The sequence below is a fragment of the Scomber japonicus genome, chromosome 3 (genome assembly GCF_027409825.1).
Source record: "Scomber japonicus isolate fScoJap1 chromosome 3, fScoJap1.pri, whole genome shotgun sequence".
NCBI lineage: Eukaryota > Metazoa > Chordata > Actinopteri > Scombriformes > Scombridae > Scomber > Scomber japonicus.
In genome coordinates, this window is record NC_070580.1 from 16,088,770 (window position 1) to 16,099,473 (window position 10,704).

Here is a 10,704-nt window from a genome sequence, read left to right on the forward strand (position 1 = left end):
AAACCCTGATCACTTTATCTTCTTTGTTTATCCCCCCTTCTCAACCCAACCAGTTGAGGCAGATGGCCACCCATTTAAAGCCTGGTTCTGCCTGAGGTTTCCTCCCATTAAAAGGGATTTTTTCCTTGCCACTGTCAGCAAGTGCTTGGTCATGTGGAAATGTTGGGTCTCTTTAAATTAAAAGACTATGGTCTAGACCTACTCTGTAAAGTGCCTTGAGATGACTTTTGTTGTGGTTTGACATTAAATAAAGATTACCTATAACCCTTGTGGAAACCAAGAAAATAGCATGCATTTGGCCAAAAAAAACAACACCACAATTTTGAAGCCAGGGCTTTAGTTTGGAAGCTTTATAAAATATATTTTATGTTGTACTAACCATGAGATCCTATGTGGTTTTAATGAGACCTAAAACGCTCCTAACATGCTGCAAATTAGTGTGGTTTCAACACAGACTTCATATAGCTTTGGTTGAACTTCCAAAATTAAAAAAAAAAAATCATATTGGAATATTTGTTCCAAGATAATTCCCCATTTAGTGTTTTCATTGCAGTGGAGGGCACAGTGACATCAGCACACCACTAATGGTTAAAGCTACAGAGCTCACAACTGCACAATCCATGCTTCAGAAATCCATTTAGTTCAGAGAGCAGCAAAGCTACATATTTCTTTTAAGAACATTTATGGCTGTTCTGTTACATGACAGAACAGTGTAGCATCTCAAGGGCTAGTTACAAGCACAACTTCAAGTCCCATGTTGTTTACTGTACACCCAATACATTATACAGTTGTATATTTGTATGCAGTTCTACAAGTCAAAGCCAGTTTAAAATTTGCACACCAAAACAGCTTTCCAAGATACACATCATTGCCATTTTTGCTACTAAACTTTTGTAAAATACTTGCTACCTTCTGGGAGGGTAACAGTAGTCGAAAGCCAGAGTACAAAGATATCTTTATTGAATTCTTAAAGCTTTGTTCATGCTTATGAGATCCACCACTTAGTATCCAGGGCCCTGAGAGATAGTACAGATTAGTACAAGTAACAGTATTCTTGTTTGACACCTTCCAGCTTACCTTGCCCAGGTTGTAGCCACCAGCACGAGAAGGAGCAGATGCTGCACCACCTTGTCCAGAAGGAACAATCCTAGGATGCTTCACAGCTGGCCTAGGGACCTCAAAGCTATGTGGGACTGCTAAGGTCTCACTCTCCAGTTCAGGGTAGTATCTTCTGTAGTGAGCGTCGTCCCAATTGTCACTCTGACTGAGGTTGGCTGGCGAAGGATTGTCCAGCAGACACTGGCACAGTAGGTGGGATAGAAGGATAGAAGCCTTGGTCCTCAGTCTCAGTCTCTGTCTCATAGTCACCATGCTCAAAGTCTTCCTCAGGATGAGACAACTCTCCTGCTTGGTACACAGGAGGAAGGGGAGGAAAAATGGGTGGGCTCACATTCACAGGTCCATGAGAACCAGTACCATGAGTGCCAGATGACCTTTCCTCACCCACAGAAAAGGTACTTAGAGGTGCAACAGCACAGTTCATCTCTAAGTAGAGAAGATAAAATGAGCAGCAGTTTCGAGACCCCTATCACAGATCATGTTGGATGTTTAACACACTGAGAAGATCCACACGACAAGCATAAGATGTGCTACCAGGTTGAAATGCAGCTCCTGAATGTGCTGAACTGGCAGGTTTTGGCCTTACAGAACTACCCCTGAATCCTAACAGTCTGAGGGGAGACTCTTTGTGACTATGGGAAGCACTGGGGTTAAAGCCTGGGTACAAAAGAAAGCAAATTAGTGATAGTTTAACTGAAAACATATATTTTCTTGTAGTGTATAGTGATAGTTTACCTTGCTTAACAGGGAGGCAGCATATATCCACAATCAGCAAAGCAAAGACCAAAGCCCTGTGATAAAAAGACAACACATCAAAAAGTACTTCACAGCAGGGCAAACATGTATCACACGTTATTAAAAGTTTACAAAAAGCCCTTGTTATAGTTGAGTTATGGTCATCAAATTGGGGATTTAGATCTTCTGTGGAAAAGACAAAAGTGCAGAGGAATTGAACATTTAAATGATATGGTAAAAGTTTAGAAAGAGTACAGGTTGTGAAGTAATTGGGAATTTGGACATATTGGTTTCTAAGCCATTGCAATGATAAGATAAGATAAGATGAAACTTTATTGATCCCACGGTGGGGAAAATTCATTGCTACAGCAGCTCAAAAAGATAGTGATAAGAGAAAAAAACAAAACAAATGTATACAACAATAAAATTAAAAACTAAATAAAAGGACCTTAAAGTGCAATTCTAACATATATATACAACAATAAAGACACAAGTGAGAGAAATATGAAGGGACCCCAAACCATGCCAGCAACATGGCCCCCACGGCAACCCGAAGCTAGTCAAGCATTCAGACCTGTACCAGTTTTTCCTTTAAACTGTCACCTGCCTGTTTATGAGTGAGAGAGAGGGTGTGTGTGTGTGTGTGTGTGTGTGTGTGTGTGTGTGTGTGTGTGTGTGTGTGTGTGTGTGTGTGTGTGTGTGTGTGTGTGTGTGTGTGTGCGAAACTTGATAGAGTCACATGCTTGCTTCTGGTATCGGTAGCAAAGAGTCAATTTAATATCAGTGACTCAGTGCTTAGTGACTCAGGACCTTGACCCACTAACAGCTGAAAACACATTTTCAAATACTGCATATTTCTGTTACATGGTGTCCAAAACACTGCCACTGTGTGTATCACAATTTCCTCAGAATTATATACTTAAATTCTACTTCTTATCCTTAAGGTACAAGACACAAACATATTTATTTCCCTGTACACAAACACATTTATATTTTCTAAACTATAGTATCATGATAATGATGAAATTACTAAGTAAAGAATTTAACACCAGACTTGAATTGAATTTTCATATCTTGGGTAGCTGTCCCGATCAGCTGACGTCAGCTCATGGAAGATAAAATAAACACACAGACCAAAAAAAGGAAAAGTGAGACTGGAGAGAGAGAATAGAGAATTGAGAGAGTGAGAGAGAGAGATAGGAGGATAGACAGAGCTGATTTTCTTTCTCCAATAAAAGCGACAACCCCCCAGTGTTGCTATGGCGACCTTCTCTCTCTCCCTTCCTTTCAGCGAGCTACCACTTATCCTTGCTGCCTTTCAGTCAGCAGGGCATGTGGGTGTGTGTGCTTTTGTGTGTTGGCTCCTGAATGAATCAAGCAAATGAAGGGGAAAGCCATTAGGGAGCCAAGTCGGACTGTTTCACACACACACACACACACACACACACACACACATACTGTACACACAAATGCACGTTAAGAGACATTAATATAGACCCTCAAGCTACAAAAACACTTTATACTTTTAACTTAACTGACTTGTTTTGTTTTTCTGAAGATCTCCTCTTTTCTTTTCTGTCTTTTTGTACTCTTTTCATTTCTGCAGTGGCTCTTCTCTATTCTGCTTTCTTTCACAACCATTTTAACTGATTTAACCACACACCCACTCAAATACACACACAGCCTTTCTACCACTACTTTCTGTAAATGTGAGTTTTTAAAAAAATGGTGGGGATAAATAGGGAGCCATATGAGTGCGTCCATTTATTTCATTAGTAAAAGACCAAAGGTCAGTAATGTGAACAGTGAATCCAACACTATGAAACAGTATAAGGAGCCATTATGTCACAATTACAAAGTTTGCACTGCCCTAAAATGTCGCTCTTGTGGAAACATACAGTAAATACAGCGCATGAATTACATCACAGAAAGACAGTTCCACTGTAGTTCCAGTGTTCCAGTGTATAAACTGTTGAATATATATACAAACATGCTCATAAAGGTCTTTTTATATATATATACATATATAAAACTCACAACGCTTGCTTTCATATTGTGGAAGACTGCTGAAAGTCTGTTTTGATACAGCATCAGCACCAATGGATTTTTCATCACTGACCAGAGGCTGTGTTTTGATACCTCTCTTCACAAGATCTTCATTTAATACACTCTCTAAGTGCTGAATTAAAAAAGCATGTCCTTTTCTGTCAGCTGCCAGCATCATCTGACCCAGGAAAGACTCTGGATGTCATTTCATTTCAGACTGCCTGAATTTTTAATAATGTTTAACACGTGCTTCAAGTGACACACTCATTTGATTTTGCCATTCATTTTACCATTATACTGTAGTTAGAGTAATCAATAAAAGGAGTTTGGGTAATAAAGAATGGTGAGATAAAACAAGTTGGTATTTATCCATATTTTCTGTTTTATTGCATTCACCACATGTTTTCTGGTAATTAATGATACACAACATCTTTAATATTATTGCTGTTGAAATCCTGAGCTTTTAACTATGCTGTAAAAATTATCTCATAATAAATGGTTGTAGTTGACAGGATCTTACTCTCCCATCCTGCAGAATATCTATATAGACATTGGTATGCAACCCTGGTAATCCAAAGATGTGATTTGACATATTGCATGCTGTCTAATCAGCTCATATGGGTCACTTACCCTTAAAAACAGAAACAGGCTGTATGGTATAGTCAAAGTGTGCAGCAAAACTGCAGGCACAACCCTTAATGATGTAACTCTTTTGAATCAGGTTAGAATCTTGAAGAAGGCCTGGTCAGTCGCTCCTGTCTGACAGCAGATACAGTCTGCCTACATGCAGGACTAATAGGCTCAGAAATGCTTTTGCTCCAGTTGCCATTGGCATTTTAAACAATGCATTGTAATATCATGTTGTATGTTTTGTTGTATTTATTGTTTTGTTGTTATGTGCTACTGTTGGATGTGCAACAAATTGCTCTTCAGGGATAATAAAGATTTCCTTGACCTTAACTTTCATCAGAACCTGTCAGACTCAGGTCCGGTTACAGGACTTCAAATTAGGGACCAACTAGCAGACCATGCTATGCAGCATGAGCTACCTATTTCACCCATCTTCATATCTCACTGCACTACTGTATCAACTTCAGGTTTTCCAGCTCACGTTTACTCTCAACACTGACATATTCTTTACTGCCATTGCTGCAGGTGTCATTTGCACAAATCCTCTCCACCTCAGCCTCCACCTGCTTTGGCTGTACAACATTTGGATGAACTGCAGAGAGTCTTTTACCTCCAAGTTAATTAAAAGAGAGGGATTACTTGTAAAGCTGCATGCATGTTGTTTATCATTCATCATGCTGCTGCTGTATTGCTATAGCCTAGAGCCATCCACAGAGTAGATATCACTCCATTCCAATATAGTGAAACTGTACTGAAGCCTTCAATTTCATTAATGTATATAACCAAATAACATCAGTTATTTCCTTCAAAACTATGGTGTTATTGTTGAGAATGTGTGCTGGAGTAAACCGGAGAGTTTCTCAACCTCTGCACCCATACAGGACTAAATTACTGTTATTTCATACATAAAATACCACCAGTAGCCACCACTTGTCAATACATATTATTCAGAGGCTGTTAGGAGAGCTGCTATGATGTTAAAACAGAATATAAATAACCACAAGGCCAGAATCTACAGCACTGCCACTACAGGTAGAATATTTTGCATGCAGTAGGTTCAAGTAGCACTATTCTGCATCTGTGTAAAACATTATGAGTGGTACTCTGCAGTAATACAGATGAGAAAGGAAGGCACTGCTTTACAAGTAGCCACCACCTGTCAGGGTTAAATTATACAGAAGCTATTAGGAGAGCTTTTAATTATACAGACTTTTTGGTATGCCCTGTGCATGAGGTGTATATTTGTTTTCCTTAAAATTGATAACTGAAATAATCTTCTGCAATCTGCACTGTAGGTTTCTAAGGATGCAGAGACAATCCCACCAAACAGAAATTAAATTCAAGCAGTCTTGCAGTGAATAAATAATGTACTAAATATGCTGAAATACTGATGTTATCTGCAACCTGTCATAATATGCAGCTCTTAAATTGGTAGACAATGGTAGAACACTTATCACCAGAAGCTAAAGAAAACTTATCATCCGGCAAAAATAACACACTGTAACTAAGTCAAGCGGTTTACCTTCGGCTTGTGACACACTGAAAGAGAACAAGGGGAGGGAAGCAGGCAATAGAGAGAGAGGAGGAGAGATGAGAGGGACTGAAGCTCTGCTGCGGAACATACATCATCTCCTCTTTAGCTGGAGGGAGAGAGACAGAGAGAGAGGGAGACGGAAGGGAAAGAGATTCAGTCTGTGGAAAATTGTGATATTTCAGGAAATTTAAGGCATCCATAAATGTGTGACTGAGAGAGAGAGAGAGAGAGAGAGAGAGAGAGAGAGAGAGAGAGAGAGAGAGAGAGAGAGAGAGAGAGAGAGAGAGAGAGAGGAAGAAGAAGAAGAAGAAGAAGAAGAAGAAGAAAAAGAAACATCCCAGCACGTGAATCATTTGCAAAGAAACACTGGCAACAAATGAAGACAGAAAGAAACGTCGGAGAGAGATGTAGTCGTCCCTTCTGTTGTGGTAAGAAACCTGAAATATGTTGATGGGACATTATGGCACTCACATAGACATGCAGTCACTCATTCACAGATGCAGCTGTGGATGCACTCTGAGTGAAAGTAGTATTTATTCATAGATGATGTAGCAGGTGTGTATGTGTATGCTGGAAAATGAGAAGCTTGCAGATCTCTGTTGACAGAGAGGGAAATAATTCTCAACTTCAAGTGTATATGTGTGTCTATGTGTGTGCTGGAACAGATTCAGCTGCAGAGCTATGCGTCTCTATTTTGCTGTTTCTTTTTTTTTTTTTAGGATCTGCATCCAGCACCTCTATCTCTGCTTCATTCCGTCCCTTTCTCATGCTCTCTTAATCTTCCCTCTCTCTATTCCGCCCTGTTGCAGTGTCTCTCTGTGTCGAAGCTGCACAGCATAAACAAACCTTATGCAATGCGCTGTCCCATGAAAGCATGTATTTCTTCTCTGCAATATTTTTTCCCTCTATCCATTATGACACATAGAGAGAGAGAGCAAGAGAGAGGGAGAGAGAGAGAGAGAGAGAGAGAGAGAGAGAAGGGGGGGTCATGTTTGTCATTTAACTTGTGGAGAAGCATGAACGTGACTGGTGTAAAATAACAGACGTTTTATTCTTCTGCTTTGTTTCACCTTCAAAGGGTCTCAGAAAACTTTCAAGCAATATAATTACTTCCTGATAGCTGCCCATTAGAAGACCATGATATCAATTGTTTCTCACTTAATTGTCTCAGCGTAATCTGTATAATTATATAATAATGCAAGAAGAGTTGTTGACAATGAAAAAGACTGTGTCAGTTTAGATCTGATTCTGCATGTGCATTTTCAAATGGCAGATTCTCTTTCTAAAAGTCAAACATATTATAAAAGAAGTCCAAATGTATTGTTTTTCTCTCAAGAAAATGGTGTGCATTCATTTGTGTCAAGTATGTGTAGGGTTTCAAGGATTAAGGTCCGTTCAGTATCATTTGGCATGCTCCCCTCCTTATATTATCAGGTTTCATGAGGTGCTACTGTATAGTGAATAACTTTAACTGTGATTTATTGACAGAAATGAAACTGTAAAAGCCAAAAAGGAATCTGTAATACCAAAAGCTCCTTGGAGAAATGGGGTATGAATCACAATGCTAAAGAGAGCCTGCTGGAAAGATGAGAGTAAGTGGACCAAGTTCCTGGTTCATCTAAAATATTTTAAAAAGCACTTAAGAGCTATATTTAACAAAGAAATGAAACTTTCTAGACAATCTACATTTATCAGATAATACACAATAACCAAAACAAAGCTCAATTTCTATTCACCACTACTGACAAACTGCTTAACCCAACTCTCGCCCTCTCTCGCCAAGCAAGTGTCATGAATTTGCCACCTTCCTCTAGGAGCAAGTTTTTGATCAAAAAATCTCACGTATGTCTCCATTTCACATACTGATGGATCTGGCCTGTCTATGGCCCTACATCTTCATAACACCATGGGCAAAATATACAATTTTTTAACCTATTACCCCTAATGATCAAAAAGAGGTGACAAAAAGAGCGGACCTACTACATTTCAACAAGTACTAAACTGTCTGTCACATTAACTGTTGTTGTTAACAGTTCTTTACAATCTGGAGTTTTTCCCTCTTCCCTCATCTGTGCCGTTATTACACCATTATTGAAAAAGAACAGCTCAGACCCATCTGTGATAAGCAACTACAGACCAATCTCCAACGGCCCATTTTTTAGTAAAATTCTTGTGAAGGCTGTCTACAAACAGTTGCATAGTAACCTATCACTCCACAATCTGATGTGTACTGATCTAGTTTAAGAACTATACGCTGAAACTGACATCACTGACTACTCTTACAAAAGCAGTCAATGATCTTAAGATCAACTGTGCTGCAAACAAACTTTCCATTTCAGTATTATTAGACCTGACTGCAGCCTTTGACAATATCAATCACAACATTTTACACAGTAGATTGGAAAATTCAGTTGGCCTATCTGGCAGTGTCATTAACTGGCTCTCCACCTGTCTAACAGGCATTTTCTGTGTCTCTTGGTAACTATTTCAATTGGTAACAATTTCAGTGTCTGTTGTGGGGTCCCACAAGGCTCAGTTTTAGGTCCATTCATTTATGTATTATAATGTATATGTTTAATTTATATATGTTGTGATACAATATATCTTACCTGTCATATGTAGATGATACACAATTGTAAATTTCACTTTCCCATGTTAACGTCAGCCCTACAAATGCCCTTGTCAACTGTGTCAGTGACATTAAAGACAAAATGACCCAAAACGTTCTATAGTTAAATAAAGGCAAGACTGAGATCCTTGTGGTAGGCGAGGTACGAAACAGGAGATCTACTGATCTCACTGTCTCTGAAATCCAATGAGCAGGTTCAAAATCTAAGTGTTATCACAATACTAGCATAACTAGCATTTTCCCACCTAAAATAATTCCAAAGTTAAATTAGAAAAAAAAAAATTGGTTCATGCATTCAGTCCTGTAGGTTATACTACTGTAGTGGCTGTAGTGTCATGAAAGTAGCTGCTGAGTCATACAGATCTGTTTTACAATCCTATTCTGAGTGGTTCAAATTACAAAGCTGCACAAATCATTTGTGTACACACATCAGAACACAGCTCTGCTGTCCTGCAACTGAGAATAACACTGTTAGCTTTCTGAGAGCAAATGACAAAAACAGGGGACATCAAAATTAAATGAAGTATCCATTAATGAGCTAGTTGCATATGAAAAGATGAGAGAGTCAAGATGAAAGTGAATGGCTGATAGAAGAGTGAGAAGAGCCTCAGGAGGTAGGCCTGCTCCTGTTGTAGCAGAGACATACAGTTGACTCAATGCTTTGATAATATATTGCACTTAGCAGACACAAACATCATTACAAAGCTATGCGAGATTCACATTGTGCTACTTGTGTAATCAAACCACATGCTGTTTAAATACTAACAGCTTCTCTCTTCATCTTAATAGATGTGCTAAATATAATCTTGATTCTTCTTCCGCTTTTTTAGTGGAAAAAATTTGGCAAGCATTTCTGCACACTTTTTCTCCATCCACAGACGTTAAAGCCTGCAGTGTTGAACAGTACTTCCTGTTGCCTGCAGATTTCAGCAGCAGATGTAGAGTTTTGTTTCACCAACTGGCATGATGGAAAGACTTTGCTGGTGTCTGGAAAGGTTAAAGGTTGATTTCATATTTTTTATAAGTATATACACTGTCATCAGAGAAATCAGACATACAGGACATGTGTTTTGGTAGAACAAATAAAGACTGATTAAATACAGTTTTGCAGCTTCAGATATTTAGTCATGATACATTGTTCCTCAGTACAGTCAGTGTTGTTCCATCTGTGTTTTCTCAACTAATAAACATATTAGACCAAAACAAATTTCCAAGTAAATCTAAAAACACTGAGACAGAGGATGGGAGATTTGTTTCTATGGCAACTGTGCAGTAAGCCTTGCATAGCTTCTTGGCATGCGTGTGAGTGTGTGTGTTTCGGATCATGCATTTAGATCTATTAGGTCTTATACCAATATTAAAGATAGTCACCACTTTGTGCTTGTTATCCACCACTTTTATTCATTTCAGTTGCTTCCTAACCAGTTTAGTTGTTGCCTATGCTTCAGTAATGATGTAACAAACACTCCCTTCTTTGAGCAGGAGACTGAAAACGCCACACCTAAACTAAAAATAATGTTCTTCTTAATTACCTTTGATAACAGTCATGAACCTTATCTGAACAGTAAAGAGGCTACTCTCAAAAAGTTAGCATTAGTCAAAGTTATTGGGTGAACCACAAAATATACATGCATTTATATACTGTATATGCATTCCTATTAAAAATGTTAGAGATATTACATCCTTATATGATTTATTTGTAATCGTAAAAATAATAAAAAATAATCATGAGGCTCTCTGCTTTCCAAGATTTCCCAAAGTTTGTCCATTTAGGATTCAACCGGCTGATGCTACTTTAGGAGTTAATGTCCGTCTGTGACTGATTTGTACATTTCTGACTCTAGTGGTAGTATCGAAAAAGATTCTGGCAGCAACGCATCCCAGGGACACACTTCCAGGGTCAAATCTTTTTCTGCTAACAAAAGCATGTGTCATCACATTTTGAAAAATGATATAATCACATAAGGATTCCACAAACAGGGACTGAGTAAGGTATTGGACAACTGAAGCA